The sequence below is a fragment of the Xenopus tropicalis genome, chromosome 10 (genome assembly GCF_000004195.4).
Source record: "Xenopus tropicalis strain Nigerian chromosome 10, UCB_Xtro_10.0, whole genome shotgun sequence".
Lineage (NCBI taxonomy): Eukaryota > Metazoa > Chordata > Amphibia > Anura > Pipidae > Xenopus > Xenopus tropicalis.
In genome coordinates this window covers 17,198,477-17,226,271 of record NC_030686.2, presented here as the reverse complement: position 1 = coordinate 17,226,271, position 27,795 = coordinate 17,198,477, and the positions used below count along the sequence as shown (strand labels likewise).

At 41.0% G+C, this 27,795-nt stretch overlaps 2 protein-coding genes across 14 annotated transcripts in view; one reads left to right on the top strand and one right to left on the bottom strand.

Annotated features, from left to right (window-relative positions):
• Positions 1-5,759, bottom strand: part of mapt (microtubule associated protein tau) — a 46,690-nt gene extending 40,931 nt beyond the window's left edge. For 4 of the 13 annotated variants that reach the window (XM_012952560.3, XM_012952562.3, XM_012952567.3 and 1 more), the window contains exon 1: positions 5,637-5,754. The gene's annotated coding sequence lies outside the window, so the exon portion shown is untranslated. 13 annotated transcript variants of the gene reach the window in all.
• An 8,599-nt stretch (positions 5,760-14,358) lies between these two features.
• The window catches only part of crhr1.1 (corticotropin releasing hormone receptor 1, gene 1), a 40,175-nt gene continuing 26,738 nt past the window's right edge, over positions 14,359-27,795 (top strand). Inside the window, exon 1 of the mRNA XM_012971696.3 lies at positions 14,359-14,503. The gene's annotated coding sequence lies outside the window, so the exon portion shown is untranslated. The remainder of the gene's footprint in view (positions 14,504-27,795) is intronic.

Here is a 27,795-nt window from a genome sequence, read left to right as displayed (position 1 = left end):
CCTACATCTCACCAGAACGCACAGATCTTTAAAAATCCATAAACGTAGATCTGTCAGTAATGCTAAACTAGTGAATTTATTTATTACTTGTAAATTTTCTTTATCACTGCTTCAATGTATAAATGAATGCCCACACCAGAGACATGAAGGGGAAGAAAAAGCCTCTTAAACTTATACTTGCCAAGGTGTTCCTTGCACTTACCTATAGTTCCATTAAGCAACAATGTGCCCATCCGACCTCCAGATATAAATCACATGCAGGTACATCTATTGATGCTGGGACCCTGGAGCTGCTTCCCTACCTTCAAACTGGCAGCAATTTTTTGGAAATTTTGAGTGGCGGAAATAACGACTTCAAATTGCTCCAATTCTTTAAAAACATGCAGACGGTGTTTTGGTGAGAAAGACTGCATTCTGGGTAAATACATGGCAACTTGCATTTGATATTGCAATTGTGATTTTACCACACACCAGGATAGTCAAATTACACTGACCCATGTAGGTCTCTGGAGGAAAAAGCTTATAGGTCTTTATTGTTTACTGTTAGATCAATTAGGAGGGGTTTCAATAAACATGTTTCAAGTGTTATTTGTACACATAAAGTACATTTTTCAGTTACTACACATCTAACAATTAATTTATTTCCAGTATTCTATAAAACAAGGGAAAATACAGAAAGTATAAGAGACAGTAGATGGATTTCTTTAGTATGCAAGGTGATATCAAACAGGAATATGTTCCCATAGAGTCAAGGTCATCACCAGCATCAGACTGTAACCAATTGAAAAGTTGCTTACAAATGGCCATTCTATAACATACTAAAAGTTAACTCAGAGGTGAAAAGCCCCTTTAAAGGAGAATGCAAGACAAAATTTAAAAAGGATACTGCCCAATAGTCCTCCTATTGTTTAGTAAAAATGCCACACTTTTGGCTCACCTAATCAAATATTTACTCAGTCACACTTACTTCACATTTTCTAGAACAGGCAGCCATCTCTAAAAAGGTATTCTCCCTTCCTTTCCCTCCTTGCTTCATACTGCACATGTGTTTCATTCCCTCCCCCCTCCCCTCTGCCAGATCTGCTTCTGATTGGCTGGTGGGCATGTGTAGTTGAGAACAGGAGACAGGATCAAGTTACACACATGCTCAGAGAATAGGAAGGGTGCCGCTGGCAGCCTACAGGAAGGGGAGATAGATTTCAGTGATGTCACTGTAGTCTTCACACTGCTGTAGGCTGCCAGCACCATATCCCAGAGAAGCAAGCAGGGATCTGGGAATTTAGATATGCAGTAAGTACTTAAAAAGAATGCCTTTAGACTTACTTTTAATTTATATTAACCTTTCATTGTCCTTTAAGCTCCGTATATAAAATATGGCATTTCTAGCCATATTATTTTTGGGGGGGTTAGTTCTCCTTTAAGAGACTTTAAATGGATATAACAGTGGATAAAGACTATAATGGCAAAGGTCAGTTTTCAGGAATAAGATTCCACTGAGACAAGGTTAAATAATTTATTTTTGAAAATACAAAAATTGCCAAAGCCCCAATCAGACTAAGTAGCAGCACAACCTTATCTCAAAGGCTAATTCTGAGTGGACAGAATGAACAGATTAAATCTGGGGGTCCCATTTATGAGCACAAATGCAAAACTGTGTGTTATTTTGCATGTGCTTAAACCTCATTCACAAAGGTACTCTGCGCACCTAGCACCAAAATGTTATTTTTCAAGAATAAGGTGGAAAGTTGGGGACACAAGGATACTAAGAAACTCTCAAATTACCACCTAGCTTGAAGAGCTGTTACTTACAGGGCACTGTCTGCATGTTGCACCTAGAGATGACTTTCACTCAATGAATTACATGCTAATACTATTCCCATCACCACAGGCATTTGAGAAATGATTCAGTTTGCACGCTGACACCAGAAAACAAGAAAACCACTTGCTTCCGATTTACCAACATTGCCAGCCTTTGTAAAATTTTGTAAATTATTCCTTATGTCTCATCTATCTATAACTGCTGTCCCATTATATTCAATTAAAGCAAATAAAGCTTAACAAAAACATAGGCTAGTATATTATGCTTTAGGGTTCTCCTCCAAAACCATGCTTACAGAACTGGCCCTAATATCCAAGGGTATCTTCGTTCACTCTAATTATTGATAATGGGTGCTTTAAACACAACTGCAGGGCTATGATCACAAATAATGAGCACACCACACATGACAGGCATGCCAAATTATGCTCCATCTTAGCTCAAAGGTCCAGTGACAAAATGTCCTTTCAAAATTATATTCAAATGTTGGCAACTACTGCTATAGTGGCATACCCCCTACAAACTGCTAGGTAGGAAACATTAAAATAAAGAAGAGAAATTAAACATTGCCTACTGAAAATTACACAGCAAATTAGAATTAGAAATATTTTCAACAAAAAGGCAAATCAGAAATTGTCTTAAAAAAAGCAGCTACAGGCAAAATGTCTAATTTGGAAGCATGATGACAAAGAACAAAGCTAGGACGGTAATGAATGTTAGAATGTACTGTTAATACTGATGCATTATACTATTTACAAAAGCAATGAATGGATGGAATCTAAAACAAAGGGGTTTTATTAATAATATTAGCATTAAATCTGTAGAAGTTTAAACTATTCATTCCATCGTAGGTTTAATTTTTAGAATCTGCCGCCTTGAATGAGATCCTGTGGCCCTGTAGTAAGACAAAGACAACAAATACACACCAATGGCAATAACAGGAGCAAGTGAAAGGAGACACAGTCTCGCCCCTTGTGTATTGCAGCGGGGGAGGGAAGGAACAAAACCACTAAATGATTTGGGAGAATAAACTACCAACAGATGTGACGAAGGGGCTCTGTACACCACGACTCTGGCTCTGGGAACCAAACAAAAGCCGAGATTGATACACAGAGACATTGGAAAGGGGCTGTTGTGTGTGAGTGTGATGCAGAACATCTGCAAAGTGGGGAGCGACTGCGCTGTAAGGGGTGTGTCTCTGGCTTCATGTAACACACAAAACACACAAACACACAATACAAATCATGAGAACTTTATCTGTAAGTGCGGCCAAGGCTGCGGCGATGCATGAAAGCGGATTCCAATACACATCCAGTAGGCACGCCCTGGCACTAAATGGGTTTGCCTTAAAAGGTTTTCACTGACACAGAAAAGGGTTAAACCAGCGTATATTTCTCATGGATACTTATAAATGAGACCGCAGGGAGGACAGAAGCCACAATTGGCTTTGTTAAGCACAGGAATGCATTCCATATGGGGACAATGTACTTGCTATATTCAGTCTCTGCTACCTACTGCAATCAGGGCACCCATCCGTGCCAGCGCCCCAGAGGAGTCGCTATCCTAAATGCCAAAGATCAGGAAAGCAGATGGTGGGATTTGCAAAGAACAACAGCCCTTGCAGTTCCCAGACCATCACTGTCTACTCTCCCTCTATCCGATTATGTCACCATGCTGTGCTCTCACAGGCAGCAGTCTCCTCCGTGCATATCTCTACACCTCATCAGAGCTTCCTATGTGCAACATTTAAGGACATCATTTTGGTGGGGCATATAATACAGTTTGCCCCCAAAGCAAATGCTATTTCTTTTCGCACATGAAAGAGAAATGGATCCTGCCTGCAGGTGATGGCAGCATGGAAGCTCCAATTGAGCACCCCTCCCTTCCAGATCCGCCCAGCCCTAATACATAATGGAAGGCTAGCACACTTAAGGCACACATAGAAATAAACCTATATACACACTCAGGGATTGCAGCACCTAACCCTTAATGGGCATCACAGACAATAAATGACAGAACTGTGAATAAGTCAATAATCAGACAGATTGCCAGGATTCTGCACTGAGATTTTAGCATTTGTGTATCAGCCCAATGAGAGCAAATAATGGGCAACCTCCCTCGGCATAAAAAGTGTTAAAGCTTAAGAATAACCCACTCTTTTACCAACTGTTCCACAGAAAAAAATGCTCTAGGGATCTCAGCCTTTGTTCTCTCTTCTACAGTGGCCGCCCATTTTTCACCTGCCAGACCACTAACGAGGAACTCGTTAGGTGCAAATTAAACACTAATACTTGGGTATACAAATATATTTTATATATAGTATTATATAGTATTTAACAGCACCCAGGCTATCCATATTAAATTGGCTTATTTATACACTATATATATATATATCTATATATAAATACTGGTGGCATGGCTGTAATTTTATATTATGTGCAAACATTTCAACACCTGATGGTAGATGAAGCCTGCAATTAGGGCTCTATGTACAGAGATTCAGAGCAGTGACAGGAAGGTATAGCTATGGTAGATAGCAGCAGGTAAACAGATAAAATAGACAGAGACAATTAGATATAAGAAGCACGAAGTTAGGTATATCAGTAAAAGCATGGATATATAGATGATAAAAACAGAAAGCTTAATAGATATTTAGCTGCTACAGGCACAAAGAAAGGCAAATAGATAGACAGAAGAGATAGACATAAAGACAAATGAATGTACATCAAGATAATACACATAGACAGCTAAATAGATATACAGAGGTGGGTGGACACATAGATAACAGCTATAGATGGATATGGAAATAATACAGACAGAATGACAGACAAATTAATCAACATAATGATAATTAATATATATATGGATAATATACACATCCATACATGAATATGACATAGAAAGGCAGCAATTTCGATATACGGATGACCTAGAATGAATGGATATGCAGGGAGTATGAACACTGAATATAACAGATACAGCCATAGAAAAATATACAGATGGTATAGACAGAATGAGAAACAAAGGCATTGGTCTAGAGATAACTAAATTGATATACAGCGGACATACACAGATGGATATCAGAAAGCTAAAGAGGAATATGCACATGTTCCAGACAGAAACACAATAGGCAGAGAAATATTAAAACAGGTAGGTAATGACCAGGGGCAAATCTGTACCAGCAGAATCAGACATTTAAAGGGGATCCCCACCCAAATTCTCTCCATCTTTATATGTGTGTGTGTGGATATAAATATATATATATATATGCTGGTATATACGCTGGTGTGCTGGTCCTGTTTATAGGTGTATATATATATATATAATTTGTATTTATCTTTATATGTGTATATACATATTTAATATCTGTCAACTTATTTGTACTAGTCATTGCAATTGAAAGCAGTGTTTCTAACAATATAGCAGATCTCCATGTCTATTAGCTGGCTTTTGTTACATTGTTTCAGGAGTCAGAAAGCAGAGAATATCAAGGAATAAATAAGCACTGCTTTCAACTGCCATTACATGTGCAAGTGTGCAAATTGGATGAATGTAGAGTGGAAAGTCATTATATTTTCTTGATGTATTTGGCTGGAGATCCCCTTTAAACTGATGAATGTGTGGGGGCAGACAGAGCTCCATCCATCCCAGTCAGTGAATGCCCCTCTCCCCACCTACAATGGGCACCCTGCGTGCCTACACTAAGCACATTATGTCCCAGTGGCACCGCAGATGCTGAGAGACTGGCAATGCACACACGCTGCTTGCCAGCCCCCCATGCCACAAACGCACACCCCGCTATGCATAATATTGCCGGTACCTGGCCGTGCAGTCCTAACGGTGCTGCCCGGTGTTCGGTGTCCGCAGAACGAAAGGGAGGAGGAGAAGGAGGCAGGCGGGAACGCGCGTAGGGAGCGCGCAGGGGAGCTGTCAGGAGAAGAAGATCACGTGACTGTGGGAAGGAGGGAAAGGGGGGGACTGGCACAGAGTGACCGGCTGAGAGGAGGCGGGTTTGGCGCCACAGGAGGGGCTGCCTAGAGAAACGCGGGGTGTACTATAAAGAGCGTGACCTGCCGCAGTCTAGTCACTCAGACTGGCTAATAAATCAGCTGTCACATCGTCTTTCTGAGAACAAAAGCGGGGCGGGTAACTTTCTGAAGTAAAATAGTAGCCAACAAATCGCGCAAGAAAAAAAGAAAAAAAAATCTACCGCCCACCTTGAAAATGAACATTACATACATAGAGTTAAAGGCACGCCCCCTTAGCGCACACTCGCTGGGTGCAGGTGGGCGTGGCTAGTGCGCGGGAGTTATGCCCCGGTGTGCGCGCCGCTCTGGTACTGCTTTTGCGGCTGGTTGCCATGGTTACAGGATCAGCAGCATCTCTTATCCAGGGGCCTTTCTCCTCCCATCCCCCTCCGTGGCTCCTTTGTGTGAGGCATTCAGGGGAAAAATCTGCTGGTTACCCCCTGAGGACGCCAAACCATATCGCCTCAGGAAAGAGGGATTGTTGTGCTTCCAAATCAATGCTGATACTGGTATTACATTCTCATGGCTTTCTTTATTTTCCAACCAAGAGCCACTTACAGAGCCGGTTTTAGTGCAGGGCTTGAGTAATAACTTTCCAAGATAGGGGGCCTTAATAGTGTTTATGCATTGTAGGGACCCACTCTTCTCTAAGGCTTGTTCTACACAAGGACATTTTTAAAGCAAGATTATACTGAGTTTCTGTTTGTTTTGTATGTATGCGAATGATTGAATAGAATATAAATGCTGAATGTAGCTATCAGAATATTAGGGCAAAAAAAGTCTACAATCTGGTTCCTAAACTTTCTGGTAAAAAGTGTTTTCAGTCCTACAGAACAAACCAGGCCTGGACTGGGATTTAAAATAGGCCCTGGCATTCCAAGTACACAGAGGCCCAACAGCCCCCCCACCAGCCCAATAAATAGTGACTGTCTATGGCATCTTACAGCAGTTCCTCTCAGGGCTGTTTTAGTAAATGGGCAAAAGGGGCATATGCCCCAGGGCCCGCCAGAATAGGGGGCCTATTAGCACATCTTTCATCTGGGTTAACATTTGGCAGAAGCATCCTGCAGACATGGCAGACCCACCATTTTATTCAACTGGATGAGCTGTACAGATCATTTTAATTGCATTCCTTTTTTCTTGTGGCACTACCATTTTGTAATTTTTCTGCTCCCAGGTCTGTTGATCCAGAGCGTCACACTTGGAGCTCATGTCTGCCTTACTATTTTGAATTTCACATGCTTGAGTATTATTCTATCACAGATTTCTTGAGGATTGGGGGCCCACCAATACTTTAAAGCATCTTTGGCCTCTCTGGCATTTGCCAGAATCCACAGATTACCAGTCCAGACCTGGAACAAACTATAGGATGCCGCCTGAAGATTGGGTGTTTCCATAGGTAAGGACATGATGTAATGGATGATTACTTTGCATTGGTGTTCCAGCAACCCTAAGGGAGAAGACATATGGTGCTACTTATTAGTAAATGATCAGCATTGTTTGTTTTAATAGCCATAACAAGTAGCTGCTACCAGGCCAGACTAGGGGGTACAGGGCTTATTGGAGCTCCCACCCCAGGGGCCCTGCAGGGGCCCCCCCAACCCGCCCCCTCGCAGGGGCCCCCCCAACCCGCCCCCTCGCAGGGGCCCCCCCACCCGCCCCCTCGCAGGGGCCCCCCCCACCCGCCCCCTCGCAGGGGCCCCCCCCAACCCGCCCCCTCGCAGGGGCCCCCCCCCTCGCAGGGGCCCCCCCCAACCCGCCCCCTCGCAGGGGCCCCCCCCAACCCGCCCCCTCGCAGGGGCCCCCCCAACCCCCCACAGGGTCCCCCACCCTACTTCCTCCCCTGAATTTGCATAAATTTAACACGTCAGGGGAGGAACGGTAGGGCAGGGGGAGCGCCGGCAAGGATCAGGTCTAGGACGCTGGGGCCCACCGGGATTTTTCCCAGTCCCAGTCTGACCCTGGCTGCTACTGGTAGCTCCATGTAGCTTGACCCAGAACAGCTTCTCCAGGAATGCAATCTGAAGCTGTTTCATGACTTTGGTCCGGACATTTGGTCACACTACCTGACATTGGTAGTGTGAAATGTGCAACAGCTTCGAAAAGGACACAGTAAGAAAGGAAGTAATGGGGGTTAAATTTGATATCACATTGTTAATGCTGGGCCACTTGAATCATTACACCTCCTGAGAAGGCAGAGCCCTACTGCCCCATTACCCTGTCTTCCTGCTAGCGTCAGTAGGTTCCTTTTGGCCATTTCACAGAAAATCATGTATAATTGTCTTTGTGCACCACAAATTGTTGTGCGCTATGGACTCAAAATGTGTGCGCACTCAGCATAGAAAGAATATTGAAAAATGTACGTATTGGCATTTGAGGTGCTTGAAGTATATAACAAAAACTAGCGTATAGACAGCACACCATCTGCAGCTATACTAAAGCGCAGATAACCACTGCAGTTTTAAAATTGCACCATTGCACTCTCTACAGTGAAGTGTAATCAATCTCTATCCATGAGAAAAAGAACATCTCCTGGTTTATCTGTTAAGAAATCTGGAATAGCAATTATAAATACATTGATATCAAACTAAACCTGATTTTCATGAAGGGTTCTTACCCACAGGCGTTGTATGTTGGTGCATGTATTTGTACATTCACACAGGAGTTAACTGCCTGCGTCTCCTTTATGGGGTCTGTTCCCATGGGAGAGCATGTAAATGCTGAAGCAGATAAAATTGTGCATGTTCAAGTGCAGCACTCATATGTACTTCTGTGAGTACAATCCCCATAGAGGAGACTTAGATCAGTTAACTCCTGCCTTCCCATGCAATAAAACACATTTATAAATCCACTGCAAAGGAACACCTGTGTGTAATAGCCCTCAAAGCTGGAAGAGTAATGGAACTGACAAAATATATGGCCCTTTTACTAGTTAACCTTTAATATTTAATCAAGGATGTAAACTTTTCATGATAGAGGGTTTTTTTACAGTGACATTCTAATCTAAAGCACCTATCACCCATGATGAACCACATACACCATGTTTACAGTGAATCCCCCCTTCAGAAGGCTGGCACAATAAAATATGGGTGCTTTTTATTTGTGCTGAAAATCTCAGCTTGGAACACTTACAGCTGTGAAAATCTGTTTATACAATACCTGTGCCTATCAAGGTAACTTGCATGGATTGCCTTATCAGACCTAACTTGTGGGGAGCCCTGTCAGAAAATAGTGAAAGTCACTCACGTGATGCTGGTGCAAACCTGCCTCCACAGCAGTTTATTGGAGCAGTCAGTGGAAATACATAGTACAAAGGTTTCGGGGGCCTCCCCCCGTTGTGGGGAGCCCAAGACAAGGGGGACCTCTAGTGTCAGAGGTCCTGAAGTCAGAGAAATGCTCTTCCTATGAAGTCTGTAGTTTAAATCCTTCATGCTAGGCCATGCTAGGTGAGGGAGATAGACTAGGGTAGTTAGTATTGGACTTCTCTAGGAAAGATAGCTGAGTGTAACTAATTTACATATCATTTATCTTGCCTGTGTCATCTGATACTGAGATACTGACTGTTCTCTATCTAGTAAATTTTGAACCAGATTTTAGATCCTGGAAATAAAGAAACTTTTTGTGCATTTAAGAACCACTAGCTTTCATATTTATTTCAAGTAGTGTGTGTGGCAAACCAGAAGCAAATCCTTCTTTCAACTTGTAAGCAAGGGGTCACTCATGTCTAGTGAATAATCTTGCACACCCCTCAAATATCTTAATATTGCAAAGAATCCCTATGAGAAGTATATAGTAGAATTATGGATATAGTCCATGTTCTGCTCAAAAGGTGTCCCTATACTGGCAGACAATGTTTGGCAAGTCACCTCTCTTTTCAATGGGTTCTTCACCCTCCAGACAGCATCAGGCAGCAGAAAACCCTGAAGTACCCCCAAACTGGGGGATTGGCCCCCAACAGAGGCTCAGAGAAAGATATTGATGAGAAGCATGTCTTTCTGGAACTATATCAGGGTGTTACACAAAAGTCTCTATATATCTATAACCTTGTTATGGCCCAGCCCGAAGGCCATTTAGGGTGAGATTTGGGGTGAGTGCTTATTTGTGCCCTGGGTACCCCTGGAACTATAGCAGGGTGACTGTTACACCAATGTTTCTATATATCTGTAACCTTGTTATGATCTAAGGGGGTCCAGCCTGAATGCCAGTTAGGGGGAAATTTGGGGTGAGTGCTTATTTGTGCCCCGGGTACCCATATAGCAGGGTGACTGTTACCCCAATGTTTCTATGTATCTATAACCTTGGTGTGAGCTAATGGGAACTACTTTCATGGCTAATTGGGGAGAGATTTGGGGTAAGCGCTTATTTGCAGCCCAGGGTACCCCTGGAACTATAACAGTGGGTATTAAATTGTATATTTTATGCTGCTAACCTTGTTAAGAGGGTCTATCCAAAGGTTGTACATTGAAAGGGGTGTGTTTTGCAACAAGTGTAAAAACTTCTTTTGCAGTTCTGTAATAGGAGAAGGGTAAATAAAACAAATAAAACGACTTACACAAGAGGTAAAGAGGGCCCTACTCACTAAAGTTGCAATCTAATAGGAAATGCTCATTAGTATATTTTAATTACTGCCTCACTTGGCTCTTTAGTTCCGAAATATGATCGTAGTATGTGTAAACCATATTAAAGTATCCTTAAAATAACCTACAGGCACTGTTCCTACCTATCCATCTGTTTCTTTTCCCAGGGGCCTGTGTTGTTATGCTTTGTATTTATGCCTATTGCTATTTCGGAGAGATTAGCAACACTCTAGCAATGTTAAAAGCTTTTTTCCACATGTACATGTATTTTAGACCTTTGTTACAAAGATACCATGCAGCAACTGCATCAAATTATATTTTATTCTGGAAAGGGTATTTTTTTAATCACTCACATCCTGTTCTCCTTCTATGTGCTGAAAAACTTCTGTACTACTTTGACCCACATCCTTTGTTTACATTGAACATTTTGTCTAATGTTTAACCCCCAGCAATAGATACACTTTACTAACGTGTTTTATACCACAGGCTCTTCTTAAGCCTTTCATTTTTCAGGTACAGAATTTTTACTTCCCTCAGAAAATAGTTTCCACCTTTATGTTGACCAGGTGTTAGGTTTTAAACACAAAAAGGCTCAATAAATAGAGCAAAATGCAACATAATTGGCACAAATTATCCAAAGGTGTCCCTCCCCCCACATTGCTTGTCATTCAGGCATGCAAGTTAGTGAGTGACAGAGAGTGCAATGTGCAGCTGAGCGCATTAGGAGGATAAGTCAACTCAGATTCACTGGTTGGCGCTCTTATTTGCTGAAAGGAGAAGGAAAAGTAAAAACTAAGAAAGCTTTATGAGAAAGGTCGATTTAAATACAGCCATAAGCACTCACAGAAAAGCTGAGTCCTCTATCAAAAGAAACAGAGGATTTTTGTCTTCCTTTTTGTAAACATCCGGTATCAGACTTCCTCTCTCAGAAAAATTCTTCTTTCCCTGGACTGCATTCTGCACAGCTCTGTCCACTCTCCCTTCTCCTGCTCCCCTCTCCCATAAGAATTCATAAAACGTACTCCTCCTCCCATAAAAATGTGTGATCTGAGCTACCATTGCTAGAGCTACAACATGTAAGCTACTGAGACCAGGCTAAAATGGCAGCTGCTATCTTAAACAAACAGATGGAGCTTCTAGGGCTGTGTACTCAGGTATGGTAAAGCTTTCTGCGAATAAATACATGTGGGACTGATGTGGCTAATCTATTGGCAGTAAAATGCCAAAATGCCTTTCCTTCTCCTTGAAGTGCACCAACCAGGGTGCAGTCCCTTGAATATTAAGCCACTGTCTCTGTCAGTGTCACTGTGATCATGTTTACTGTCTGGGACAGCCCACATGTGCAGTAGAGTAAAAGTCCAAACTAAAAGTTAAAATTCAGATTCTTACTCTACTGTACTGGTATTCAGGGCACAAATAAATGAGCACTAATTTAATTTTATCTTCCTACAGTCGGACTATATGAGCAATGAATGACTGCGTGAAATAAAGAGACAGACAGATGTTTATTGTCTTCAGGACATAAGCATTTTCACTGGCTGCATGGGTACTAGCTTACAAGGTAATTCATTGTCAGAAAGAGTTTCTAGATCCAGTGCATTTTTTTGTCTTTGGAGGATGCCAAATGATTATCTTATATAAGTGGTTTATAGATCCATAACCACTTCCGCTCGGAGGATACAAGAAATGGAAAGAACTTTGCAACACAGGTGTTTAAATCCTGTCAACTTTCTGCTGTACTGTGCTACACTCTGCGGCTACATAGTGCACAACTGGCACAGGGGGTAGTAGTATGACTGCAAACAGAGGTTTGGCAGAACGGCATGCAGGGACACAGTTATAGGAGGGCTTAGTGTCCCAAAGAATTAGATCTTCTGTACAACAACAAATATATAAGGATCTGAGTGCTTGCAGAGCAACAGGGATATATGGTTGAGGTAAAAACTGGTGGTGTCTGGGGGCAATGTGGAGTTCTTTACACTTTGGTCCATGAGCTTCTAATTATTACACTGGTTGAACATGGTACCTGCTCTTGATGGAAAATTATGCTGCTTGACTGATTTTCTTTTTTTGACACGGGTGCCTTGTTCACTTTTTGCCACTATTCTACCAACCACTCATTTCCAAAAAAAATGTTACCTACCCACTGACTAACTATCAACAATATTGCACATTATGTCTTATAGAGTAAATTGTTAAGGGACAGGGGGCACATTAAAATTATTGAAATCATATACAGTTTTCTGTAACAAGTACTATTTATTGGAAGCAGAAATCTTGTTTCCTTTCATTCTGTTGTGTTTGGTGGAGCATTATGTATTATACATTACACAGGTATTTTGAAGCAAAAATACTGTACTTTCCAGAAAGTACAGACTAAGTAATCATAATTTGTAAATGATTATTCATTAATTTTCTAGTATTACGGCCCCTGTGTAGAGAGGGCTTGTAAAGTTACTATTTGCGCTAAGGTATTGTTATTTTGTCCCATTGGGCAAACCTTATTCTAAGAAAAAAAGAGACGTTGACATCAAGTGTAACTTAAAGCAGGTATGAGTCTGTGTCTTATTTTTTAGCAGTTTTTTTCAAAAGACAGGGCACTTTTCAATTTTACACAACATGTTGAAAATGACAAATTAAAGTTCCTTCTTCTGAAAGCAGCCTAAATACCTTTCAGGAACATTCCTGAAGCAGTCCGCTTCTCCTGGCGGCGACAATGTTCGAATATCAATCGTATGCTTAAATGCAACAATCTGAAACTAACATTCAGACTGAAATTGTAGGATAAAGTCCTTAAAATACAAATCGGAGGATTTTCTAAACATGAAATAGTTGGCAGACACCAATCGCAAGAAAGTGACTTCCATATCGTCTGATACACAATGCATGCACTCATTTTATCATTAGCCAACCAAAATTTTCTAACCTGACTAATTGACTAAATGACCGATCTCCATGGCACAAAAATTATTGGGATGATAATTCGGAGCACGCACACAGTCCAAAAATCTTACAAAACTAGGTTTCGTGTTTTGCTAATTGTTGCTTGTCAGTACTCCGCTTCCTCCTTGGTTCCAACTTTGCACTCTTATCTAGAAATATTTAATTCACAGGGGTTGATTCACTAAAGGTCGATAACACTTTTCGCATGGTTTTTGCGTTAAAATTGACGCAATAAATAAGTACTGATTCATCAAAGTCTTTTTGCATGCATTAAGACGCATATCGCATGCGCTAAATAACGCATCATCGCAAGGCGTTAATTTTTACGCATTGCGTTAATTCTTGCATAGAAATTGTACTAACGCATGATTCACAAACACATAAGAAGCATTAAATGCGCTAAATATCGCAGTAGCATTAAAACCTACTTGGGGCAGGCGGTACTTAAAGAAAATTGTGGTTTGTGAGCTTTTGGCAACACAACATGGACATTGCAGTGGGATTTTTTCAAGTATTTGTTGGCCCTAGAGTGATGCATCCTCCAGTTTTCAATGGTCATTTTCAGAAAAGTAGTTTTATGAATGTAATGGTTACGTGCGTTAAATCCTGTGCTGATATAGCAAGCGGCGAAATATATCGCGCACAGCGGGAATTAACACACGCACGGAAAATACGATCATCGCAAACAACAACGCGTCTAAATTAACGCAAGTATCCTTTTAGTGAATCTTGCGTTAAGTCTCAAAAAATAAGAAGTGATAAAATTTTTAGCGCATGCTATAAATAGCGCTCGTTTTATCGACCTTTAGTGAATCAACCCCACAGTGTCTTGGCATTTTTCCTGAGCTCTCTAATCTGAATAAACTCATCTATCATTTCCTGGTCAAGTACTCAAAACAAGCCCCAGCAACTACAGGTTGTGACTAAACAGACCCAATGCCTGTACTGACTTCCCCTCACTTGCATTATATCCAAAAGTTCCTGTTTAAAATCAGAATTTCTGCTCTTCTAGTGCAGAGAACACAGTTGTGGTGAAGACCCCTCAGTTTGTCCCAAAGTTTAAAAGTATGTGCAGAGGGCAACCAGCAGCACTGAATATATTTTCCTATGGAATCTTGACGGCCTCCAGGGCCAGCTAGGTAAGCAAACTACTGGCCAGGTGGTGAACCTAGCTATTATATTTGATTATATGTACAGCATATATCCTCTGCCATCTATTATAACAATGTTAATTTTGTTTCTGGGAATTAAGGAAAGCTGGTATTTACATGTTATATTGTATAAGAGATTTATTGCTCTCCAGCTGCTTCTGTGTTTTGAGAATACATAGTATTACATTGAATAAGTGGTTTATAGATTCTGAGCTGCTTCTGTGTTCGGAGGCTATAGCAGAATGATGCGGAATAAGGGGTTTATAGATCCTGAGCTGCCTCTCTGGCTGTATGATACAGAAGTATTATAGGGTATTCAGAATTAATGCAGTAGATCCAGTGAGGCTTCTGTGGTTTGAGTGCCCCATAATGCCTGCACTTCCTGTCTTGCCTTCAACTATTTGATGTTTAATGATCTTTAATTGCCAAATCTCCCTTAGGCTTCAAGAGAGCTAATTGTCTGAAATTGAGGAAGTCTTGTTATTAGAGAATTGGTTACACAATCTCCCCTTGGAGCTTGAAAATAGGAGGCAGCCAATAATTACATATCACAGCACTTATAATTTCATGGGAGATGGCCTCACTGCAGCCAGCAAATCAGTTGATCTGAACTTTTGCTGATAGAAGAACTGTTCATGCCAATGTTAGCTGTGGCTCTTAGGCATATTAATGCTAAAAATATTATATTTGGCACTTAAATGGGCATTATCATAAAAAAAAGAAAACCTGCATTTGTGCCTAAAAGCAGTGAGTAATATTTTGTTTAATAGGCATTTTTTATCTGGTGTGAGGGGAGAAGTGGGGAGAAAAAGTTCTACCTGATAAGCACTAGGGGGGCTTTCCCCCAGTCGTGATAAATGACCCCTATAATAATTTCATAATTTGTGGCTTCCATATGGAAAAGTAATCTAATGGTTTCCTTTGTTTCCAAAAATAAGTTCTCTGATGTTTTATGTCAAAAACTGTTTTTACAATATATAGGGACTTGGTTTTATTTATGGCTGTTCAACCGTTTTTAATACATGATTGATCTTTTTTTTAATAAAACTCAGTGTTGCTGGTCTTTTTTGGATATTTAAGTCATTTACCCTGCACCCGAAGTAAGAGTAGAAGCAGAGTGGCACCCAGGGTTCGATATATATATATATATATATTGCATCAGAATTTAATAATTGGACCTTTAGCATCAAATTGCACTCAATGTGTGCACTCAAACAGATGTGGGTTACCTAGGGAATCTTATGCTTGATAAAAATTCCAAAGCTTAGCATCTCAATAGCAGCCCAGAGGACTCTAAGCATGTGCAGTGTCACTGACACTTACAGTGGCTTGCAAAAGTATTGAACTTTTCCACATTTTGTCACATTACAGCCACAAACATGAATCAATTTTATTGGAATTCCACGTGAAAGACCAATACAAAGTGGTGTACACGTGAGAAGTGGAACAAAAATCATACATGATTCCAAACATTTTTTACAAATAAATAACTGCAAAGTGGGGTGTGCGTAATTATTCAGCCCCCTGAGTCAATACTTTGTAGAACCACCTTTTGCTGCAATTACAGCTGCCAGTCTTTTAGGGTATGTCTCTACCAGCTTTGCACATCTAGAGACTGAAATCCTTGCCCATTCTTCTTTGCAAAACAGCTCCAGCTCAGTCAGATTAGATGGACAGCGTTTGTGAACAGCAGTTTTCAGATCTTGCCACAGATTCTCGATTGGATTTAGATCTGGACTTTGACTGGGCCATTCTAACACATGGATATGTTTTGTTTTAAACCATTCCATTGTTGCCCTGGCTTTATGTTTAGGGTTGTTGTCCTGCTGGAAGGTGAACCTCCGCCCCAGTTTCAAGTCTTTTGCAGACTCCAAGAGGTTTTCTTCCAAGATTTCCCTGTATTTGGCTCCATCCATCTTCCCATCAACTCTGACCAGCTTCCCTGTCCCTGCTGAAGAGAAGCCCCCCCAGAGCATGATGCTGCCACCACCATATTTGACAGTGGGGATGGTGTGTTCAGAGTGATGTGCAGTGTTAGTTTTCCGCCACACATAGCGTTTTGCATTTTGGCCAAAAAGTTCCATTTTGGTCTCATCTGACCAGAGCACCTTCTTCCACATGTTTGCTGTGTCCCCCACAACTGCAAACGGGACTTCTTATGGCTTTCTGTTAACAATGGCTTTCTTCTTGCCACTCTTCTGTAAAGGCCAACTTTGTGCAGTGCACGACTAATAGTTGTCCTATGGACAGATTCCCCCACCTGAGCTGTAGATCTCTGCAGCTCCCCCAGAGTCACCATGGGCCTCTTGGCTGCATTTCTGATCAGCGCTCTCCTTGTTTGGCCTGTGAGTTTAGGTGGACGGCCATGTCTTGGTAGGTTTAACAGTGCTCCGTGGGATGTTCAAGGCTTTGGAAATCTTTTTGTAGCCTAAGCCTGCTTTAAATTTCTCAATAACTTTATCCCTGACCTGTCTGGTGTGTTCTTTGGACTTCATGGTGTTGTTGCTCCCAATATTCTCTTAGACAACCTCTGAGGCCGTCACAGAGCAGCTGTATTTGTACTGACATTAGATTACACACAGGTGCACTCATCAGGCAATGTCTATGGGCAACTGACTGCACTCAGACCAAAGGGGGCTGAATAATTACGCACACCCCACTTTGCAGTTATTTATTTGTAAAAAATGTTTGGAATCATGTATGATTTTCGTTCCACTTCTCACGTGTACACCACTTTGTATTGGTCTTGGATGTGGAATTCCAATAAAATTGATTCATGTTTGTGGCTGTAATGTGACAAAATGTGGTATCTAGCCCTTTTCCGTCTTTCAATGAACATTACACTCTGTATTCCTAAAAAAGTTAAAAAAAATATTAAAAAAGAAAAACATTTTCTCAGGTGCAATGTAGGTTCTATATAAATTAGGATTATATCCATTAAATCAAATTTGGGATGTTTGGCAACAGTAAAGCCCTTGGTGAAATGGAATTGTTAGGGGCCTATCCCAAGGTTTAAGCCTTAAGAGCAGCATGTGTTTCTATTAGATAAAGTTATCTGACTGTAGTTCTCTTTCCTTAACTGTAAATTCTGACATTCAAAGAACAGTGCCTGCATTATAGGAAACAATGGGACTACCTCTAACTGATGCTGTTATAACTGTTTATGTTGGAATAAAAAAAAACTCAATAAAAACAATTATGGCATTAGCCATAGGCTTGCCATCTTCTGCTTATCCAGACAAAACAGACAAATGCACCATATTTTGTAGAAAGCATATTTTCCCTAAAATATACAATGAAGCTTGGTTTGTGAACCCTTTCTATAGTTTTATATGAATTTGACCTAAAATATTATCTGATTTTCAAAAATGTCCTAAAAGTATATGAAGAAAACCTAGTAAAACAAAAAAAAAATTATTATATTTGGTCATGTATTTATTGAAAAAAATGATCCAATAACATATCTGCGTGTGGCAAAAGTAAGTGAATTGTGCTCGCAGTATTTGGTGCAGGGCTGGAACTAGGGGTAGGCAGAAGAGGCACCTGTTAAGGGCGCAACAATTGGGGGGCGCCAGGCCCCCCTAGCCCACGCTCCCTTCTCTTGCCCCCGCCGCTTGTCATTACGCGGTGGGGGCAATGATTCCCTCCTACCCCCCCTGCTCCCCACTCGACGGAACTCCTCTCCACACCCGCGTGATCCTGGTTGGTTTGGCCCATCCCTGATTTGGTGTAACCCATTTGTGCAGCAATATCTGCATTTAAACATTTACGATAACTGTTGATCAGTCCTGCACATCAATTTTAGCCCATTCCTCAGAACAGCTTCAGCTCTTTGATATTGGTGGGTTTCCTCATATGAATCACTCGCTTTAGGTCTTTCCACAACATTTCAATAGGATTAAGGTCAGGCCTTTACTTGGCCATTTCAGAACATTCACTTTATTTAACCACTCTTTGGTAGAACAACTTGTGTGTTTAGGGTCGTTATCTTGCTGCATGACCCACTGTCTCTTGAGAATCAGTTCAAGGACAGATGTCTTGACATTTTCCTTTACAATTCTTTGGTATAGTTCAGAATGCATTGTTCCATCAATGATGGCAAGCTATCCAGGCCCAGATGCAGAAAAACAGGCCCAAGCCAGAACACTCCCTCCACCATGTTTCACAGATGGGATAAGGTTCTTATGCTGAAATGCAGAGTTTTTCTTTCTCCAAATGTAACGCTCCTCATTTAAGCCAGAAAGTTCTATTTTGGCTTAATCCATTCACAAAACTTTCTTCCAGTATCCTTCTGGTTTGCCCACATGACAACAGACAGTAATATTTTTGGGGGAGAGTAGTGGTTTTCTCCTTGCTATCCTCTACACACATTGCTGTTTAGTGTTCTGATGATGGGCTCATGAACATCAACATTCACCAATGTGAGACAGGTCTTTAGCTGCTTAGAAGTTACCCTGGGTTCCTTTGTAACGTCTTGGACTATTAGACACCTTGCAGTTGGAATTATCTTTGATGGTCGACCACTTCTGGGTAGTGTAACAATGGTCTTGAATTTCCTCCATTTGTACACAGTCTGTCTGACTGTTGATTGGAGTCCAAACTCTTTAGAGATAGTCTTGTAAACATGTCCAGCCTTAGGGCTATGACAGACGGGGAGGTTAGTCGCCACGTGACAAATCTCCCTTGTCGTCGGCAACTAATCTCCCCGAAATCCCATCCCACCGGTGAGAATGTAAATCGCCAGTGGGATGGCACACGCGGCGCAGCGATTTGCCGAAGTCGCGGATGTTGCCTTGAGAGAAAACTTCCGCGACTTTGGCAAATCGAATATGGCGTGTTCATATTTTTTTGTACACATCCTGTACACACACTGTTACTGTTTAGACAGTAAAATCAGACTGTCTTTCCACTACTAGACATCACATGCCAAAACTGGACTGTCCTGTCCAAAACCAGACATGTGTCCACCCTAATTACCTAGCAGATTTCAGTTCACATAAAGCCTTCTGTAGCATTGCCATCTGGAAACCTGTTAGCCAGAAAGCTTTAAAATATTTTTTTAATATTGTAATGAGTGTTATTTAACAAACAATTCTTAATTTATTATAATTCCTTTTATTTGATGCAGATCTTACATCAGGGGCGGGCCGTGCCGACCGGGCGGCCTAGGCAACAACCCAGTCGGCCATCTCGCCCCTGCACCTGCATCGCGCATGGGGGCCCCGTGTTGTTTGACGCGTATATGCGCAGTGAGAGCGGGGGGGGGGTGATGTGCGATGCACAGCGACGCAACGCAAAACTTATTGCAGACTAGGGGTAGGCAAGAGAGGGTCCTGTCTGGCGCCCCCCAATTGTTGCGCCCTAGGCAGCTGCCTCTTCTGCCTACCCCTAGTTCCGGCCCTGCCTTGAGTTACTTAAAGTCATACTAATGACAAAACAATTCTAATGGGTTTTTAAATAATTATACATTTTTATTATAGGTCTTATGGCACAGTGCTTCAAAAAAACAAAAACCCCATGTCTGTAAAAAACCCAAGCATTTCGCAAACATAGATCCCAGACCTGTATCACACTGCATTCTGTTTGTTCATGGCTGTCACATAATTTACACATATATAGCAGACCTTGTTTAACATTGACAAATTTATAGAAAGGTACTATTGCAACTTTAATGATTGTAGATCAAGCATTAGTATAAATATTATGCCTATGTAGCCCACTTTAGAGAATGTGCTGCTACCTGCTGAGATCTAGTGGCGCTAACAGGATCCTGAGCCCCGCTTACTATGGGGAACAGATGTTGCTGTACTATTTGGTGTGCCTCCACCCAGTATAGGGACAGACTGAACTGTAACTCCCTTCCTGAGAACTCCCTGGGGACTCCCAGCCCTCCTGGCACCTTGCCCCCTCCCTGGGGTAGATTCTTACCAGGCAGAGTGGATCCTCCTGATAGCAAAACACTGCACTCAGATGTTATGATGAACCAAGTGATGTCTTTATTTGCAGAATGAATGACAGATAGGTTTTGCAGGAGTTACAGAACACGTCAGGGAACACACTTTTCCTTAGGAGACCCTCTCTCCTGGGATACCGTCAATACTCCAGCCAGATGACCCTCTCTTGGGTTCCCTCCGGTACTACACGCCAGAAGCCCCTCTCTAGGGCACTTCCCGGTACTCCCGCCAAGCGGACACCCCCTTGAGACCTCACCCCGGAATATCACCCGGCTATCCCCCGGATTAGGCAAATCACCTATTACTACCTCTTAGTTCCCTGACTCCAGCAATGAGTGCTGGGAGATCTTAATCTCATTAACACTCCTGTAGGGGCCAAGCTGCCCAACTAAATAGCCTATCTACCACTCCTAGAGTGGTCTATAACCTTTAACTCACTCGCTATGCCCTGACCTGTTATTAACCTCTATACCAAGAGGGGTCCCAGGCAGGAAGACCTCTCAGCACATGGCTGCACAGCCTTATATACTAATTGTACCACCCTGTGGCTATAACCCTGAACTGCAGGGATACTATCTCCCTGTTAACTATTTAATTGCCAACCACCCAAGGTGTTGCACTATTAAAGTACTACCCACCCTTGGGGTCTATCCTGGGGGTAACTATTCTAGGGGCCCAATTTTGGAAATCCCTACACCTACAAACAATGTGCAACTCCCTCTGGTTTTTGAACAGTTTTGCAGCTCTGCCCTCCGCATTATAGCCCCACCCCCTCCACATCGTAGCCCTGCCCATTTTTTGGTTCCGCCCCCTGCCTTACATTATCAGCCAGTAAGGGTAACCCTAGAGAGGGGAGGGAGGTTTCTTCAGGGGTTCTAACATATATAAATGCCTTTCAGGAACAATAAAAGTACCATAAATCGAGTATTCCTCTCCTGCTTTGCAAAGAGTCAGAATCTGGGAAATTTTTATGCTTTGTTTACATAGCTGTGACAAATTCTGTAGTACTTTACAAAGATGATACATCATTCACATGTATTTAGCTTCTTGCTCAACTTTCTAGTTTGGAATTTCAGCATCTATTTAGTTGTTAGGGTCTAAATTACCATAGCTACAAGGCAGTGTTTTGAATGAAAGACTGGAATATGAATAGAAATTTGGATGTTGGGGTCAGTGACCTCGATTTAATAAAAGGAAAAGTGTCAGTAGGTAACAAAAGTAAAAAACTATACATACAAAACATTAAGACTGGTTGAAAAGTTGCTAAGAATTACCCATTGTATAATATGCTCAAAGTTAATTTAAAGGTGAACTACCCCTTTAATGAATCTGGTTTTGGAGAGCGGGTGGAACCAGGAACATATAAACTTCTTGCAAATATCCGTTTTCTAAACTGCTTGTACAAATGGAACAACTTGTAACCTCACAATTCCCATCTATGCCCTATTACTAGTATTTTCTTCCCCTTTTGTCTGTTCTATTTAAATGATATAATAATGCCATTCTTCTGCCAAACCAGGCTTGTGAACATGGTGCCCTATTCTATGATGAATACGTCTTTTCTATTCCGTATGAATAGACTTGCTGCTTAGACTCATACAACACAGCCAACCCTGATCTCACATTTTCCTCTCAATAGATTTCAAAGTGTTTGTCTGATATTCTGATGCATTCTGATCATCCACCAAACCTTCAATGCCACTCACCCTGATCAACAATGGAAATTTCCAACATCTTCATTTGGCCTCTTTAAATGTCTGTGTTTGTAGTTGAATACTTTCAGTCAGTAGAAGGGTTGATAAACCCTTCCCTTAAATATATATTTGGATGAAGTATGGACATGACAGAATGCATGCACACATTGCTCCTGTGCGTATTTGTATTTATGCACAAGTGTGGGCTGCCATACTGCTTTTGTTGGTTGAGGCATTTCTTAAAGAAAGCAATGACATAAGTACCATAAAGCTATGGATGCTTTTATGTTATCTTTAAAGGATAACTGTCATGGGAAAACATGTTTTTTTCAAAATGCATGATTTAATAGTGCTTCTCTAGCAGAATCCTGCATTGAAAAAAGATTTGATTTTGAAATTTCCCATGGGGCCATATTCTTCATTTCCCAGGGTGCCACAGCCATGTGACCTGTGCTCTGATAAACTTTAGTCACACTTTACTGCTGCGCTGCAAGTTGGAGTGATATCACCACCCTTCTAGCAGCTGATCAGCAGAACAATGGGAAGGGAGCAAGATAGCAGCTCCCAGTAGGTATCAGAATAGCACTCAATAGCAAAAAATCCAAATCCGGCTTGGGACTCCTCCAGTTACATGGGAGAAGGAGAAACAATAGGTTACCTGAAAGCAATTCTAATGTGTAGCAGTGGCTTCTTCTGAAAGCTCAGACAATGCAATGAGATGGAGAATATACACTAATGTGTAATGTAGAAATAAAAAGTATACCGTAAAAACCTTGACAGTTTCCCTTTAACATTATTCAGTTATCTCTATTTCATAGTTTGTTTTTTTTAGATTTTTTACAGGAGTGCAGGTTACAGATATGTGGACGAAAATTACAGTTACGCTGCAAATTTGTTGTGGAATTATCCATGAGAGCAAATAAACAAGTGTGTGGACAATATAGGCCAAGAGAAATAATAGCCATGGAGCACTATATAGCATGACATAGCATCTACAGCTATCACATACTGACATCTCATTTTGACAGTGATGGGGCTGTTTCTTATAGCCATAGGTTAATTGCTAGGGCTGCATTAGAACAGTTAATTAGCAAGAAATAAAACAGCAGGCACTCTCTACACTTGCAGTGCTGCAAACCCCCTGCCGCCACTTCTCCACAGTCTGGAGGTAAACACCTTGAGGGGGGGTGCAGGACTGGGTCTGCTTAGCTGGCAAACTGACAATATAGCTAGGAACACCACTAATTGTTATGGTTTTCTTATAACATAGGAATATGTCAGAGTGGAAAAGGTGTTTTTCTTACATCTGGAGACTAGAGATACTTTTGACCCCAGATGGAAGCAAAAGGGTTCAGAACCTTACCTCTTACAAATAGCACTTCTGTCCTGGTCTGGGTAATAGATACAAATATCACTACCTTTGCAAGGTGCAAAGTGCACCATCGGCAGATACAAGGCAGCCCTGTCCTTATTGCCTGTCATTGGCAGTATGTAACGAGCCAAGCAATAGAAGGACCAGGAGAATAGAATATAATGTATATATAATGAATATAATGTATAATACAATGCACATAATAATACAACCATAATACGGCCTGCCAGTTAGCAACTGGCACAGCCGAACTGCATTTTGCAAGATGTATAGTATCAACAATTAAGATGGAACATAAGAGGAATAAGAGGTGGTGTTGTGGTTAGTATTGTCCTGTACTGCTGGGGTCTTGAGACTGTTTCCCACTGGGGAACCTTTTCATTTTCTATGTTGTGCTTACGTATTTGTGTTTCCTCCCACAGTATAAAATACTGTTTGGTTAGTTGGATTGTAATGGAATTCTCGTGTGTGTGTGTGTGTGTGTTAGCGCTCCCACAGCCCTTGGTATGCACACAAATAAAAGGGGTGGTTCTCCTTTAAGTTCACTTTTAGTATGTTATAGAAAGGCTAATTTTAAGCAACTTTTTAACTGATCTTCAATATTTATTTGTTATAGTTTTTATTTATTTGCCCTCTACTTCTAACTCTTTGCAGCTTTCAATTTTGGTCACTGACCCCATAGCCAAATAACTATTGCTCTGTAAGCTGCAGCTTTATTGTTATTGTTACTTTTTAGAACTTATTTTTCTATTCCGTCCCTCTCCTATTCATATACCAGTCTCTCATTCAAACCACTCCCTGACCCTAGCAACCAGATAGCTGACCCTAGCAACCAGATGGCAACCAGATAGCTGCTGAAACACCAAACTGGAAGCCTGCTGAACAAAAGGCTGGATGCTACAATTGATAAAAACACTTGCTAAGATTAAAGCTGGCCATAATCGTCAGATGTGCCACACAAGCATTCAGGGCTGAATCGGCAGGTAAGGAGGTAGAAACAATAGGATTTCTACCTCCTTCTGCCGATTCAGCGCTGAAGGGAGATTTTGATCAGGCGCCTTCTATGGCGCCCGATCAGAATTTTCCAACTGGTCCGATCGGCGAGTCGGCCGATATCAGCAGCTTCCTGCGAACTCGCCGACATACCATACACACACCGAATATCGTACGAAACGAGGTTTCGTACGATATTATCGGTGCGTGTATGGCCAGCTTTAGTGCCAGTAGACCACTGGATAGAAATTTACCCCCTCACACACACACTATGGGGCAGATTTACTAATCCACGAATTCGAATCCCAAACAGGAAAAATTCGGATTGGAAATGAAAATTTCTTAAGATCACAAATATCCCGAAAATGCTTATGAAAAAATCGTATTAGTCACGATAATATCCTATTGGCGATCCAAAAGTCACAAAATTTTCATACCGAACCATTGTAAACAGGGGTAAAACCTTTCCGATTTTTTTCGCGTGTACGAAAAAGTTGTGCGATGTACGAAAAAGTTGTGCAGACGCCCGAAAAATTAGGCAGAAATACGCTCTGAGCATTCGTGCTTTTGTAAATGTGCCCCTTAATATTATATTTATTAATGAACAAAAACTGAATTCACCAGAGTTCACCGGAATAGAGCTCCCCAACTCTATCCACTTGCATAGGATTTATTAGGGTGAAAATAGAGTTCTCTCTGTTTTTATCAACAGATACATCCTTTACAAGCGAACAAAAACATTTCCCGCTGGCAACTGTGTCAAATTTAATTTTTACTCTTTGATAAATACTCCTTTATTATGTTTCATTGTATAGCTCAGGTTTACATATTGGCTAATTACCAGTAGGGGTCTCTGGTATACCTCTTTTCCTATGCCTATTATACTACATAGTACAAAGCCTAAAATTAAAAAAAAAAAAATTACATTTTTTTTTTTAAATTATGTTAACGTGGGAGTGGCTTTTTAAAATTAGGCATGGTTTCTAAAAATGTTCTGTGGCACACATATATTTACCCTCCTCACCTTTCTATTCCCTTTTTTTTTTTTGAAATAATAAAATGTTTTGGCGTATTTTGATACCATGTTTGTAGGAAAGGGAAACAAGTAGCAGACAATTGGTGTGAACAAGATCAGCTGTAATGATTATAAAGAAACAGCAGGTGGCAGTGTTATATTACCTTCTCTTATATTATGTACCTCTCCCTGAAACCATCCCTCATAACTGGATATACTAGTCATCTACAACTTTTCAGTATAAAGCCTAAATTCCTAGTGCCCATGGATAGCCTACATCTGCTGAACTACAATTCCCAGCGCTCCTGATAGCCTCTTTTTAATTTGAAGTTGGTGTTCGGATGCTGAGAGTTTTAGTTCCTTACTATTTGCAGCAGTACAGGTTGCTTACTTAAGCCTATGTCAATTTTTTGAGTGGTGTGTGCTAAGGGCTTAATGTGTATATAATACACAAAAGCCATGATTAACCTGTAAAATATTTCCATATAATGGGTGCTTAATGGGTGTAATAAGTTATGCTTATTTGCAGTGTCCTTTGTGAGCATTTTGTGTATTATAAGAAATGACATACTTCCTACAATTTTGGCAGTGGGCAGTTTTACACTGCTAATATGCATTTTTCCCAGCAGCTTTGAGCTGCTATGCTGGCTGCCAAAGGATTATACTGTATGTGACAGATGGCATCTCTGCCGAGCAGCCAACCAGTGCCTTTATGGTGTTTTTTCAGTATTTTGTCAGAGAATTGTCATTGCAAGCCAAAAATCTGTTAAAGGGATGCTTCACCCTAAAATAAACTTTTAGTGTAATGTAGAGAGTGATATTCTAAGTTTTTTTTAAATATTTAGCAGCTCTCCAGTTTGGAATTTTAGCAGCAATCTGGTTTCTAGGGTCCAGATTACCCTAGCAACCAGGCACTGATTTCAATAAAAGACTGGAATATGAAAAAAAAACTAGCAGTAACAATAAAATTATAGCCACACAGCGAAAACATTTTTTGGCTGTTGGGATCAGTGGCACCTATCTAAATGCTGAACAGAGGCAGAAGAAGAAGGCAGATAATTCAGAAACTATAAAAAAATGAAGACCAATTGAAAGGTTGCTTAGAATTGTCTATTCTATAACATACTTAAAGTTAACTTAAAGGTGAACAACCCCTTTAATGTATCAAATTTAATATTTGAAATTTGACTGTGTTTAGATGAATCATGGGGACCCACTCTATATGGTATTTTTGGGTCCCAACAAATAGATTAAAAATCCCTGCTTTTATATGGTTAAGCGATGGTGACTTTTTATATTCTTGTATTTTACAATATTCCCTATGTATTCATGGTATTTGTAGGACATATACACATTTCTTTCCTTATAATCTAGCCTGTCCCTGTACATAGGGTGTTCTGTATTTGGGACAGGGACCGGCACTGATATTTGCCAGACACTGATAAGCAGATAGTATATATTTTTGGAGCCATTGGCATACACGCATGTCGTACTCCTTTAGAGGTGTGATCTGTGGCTGCATTTTGTGAGGGCTTGGGGGGGGGAGTGGTTATCAGAAGTGTCTCTGGGGGCAGTGCAGACCCCCAAGCCTTCTTTGGTAGGAAGCCTTTCCCTTATCTCCCTGAGATGAGATTTTATTCTATATTTACTGGGATTGAGAGGATATTTTTACCAGAATGATGGGGGAGAGCGACAAGGTTGTGAACTAAAATACCAGAATTTATATGTAGAAGTAAACACATCACTTTATTAGTGTGATGGAACAACGTACCCTACTGGAGTGATAGATATATTTTAACACTACTGCTTTTAAGCTTTAAAACTACATCTCCCAGCATCAGAAGCAGAACACAACTATGGATCCCCCCTCTCTCCTAAACAGCATCATCATTAATAAACACAAAGGGAGCTTTGTTGCCCCTCAGGACCTTAGCTGCAATCTGGATATTTCTGCCCCTGCTCATCATCCATTGCTATCTAAGCATAGCTATCCATGAATGACAGTGAATATGTGTCACCTGGTCAAACACAGATATAAAGAATAACGAATATATATCAATATTTTGTAAATAAAGTAGAGCCCCAGATTTGTATATCAGCGCTGCGGAATATGTTGGCGCTTTATAAAAAAATGTTAATAATAATATGGCTCTAGATAGCCAAAGTGATTTTTTGACCACAACATTATCAGAAATAGGCAGCCAGCCTTTCTGAGTGAGGCCCATCTGCTTCACACTTTCTTATGAATAAAC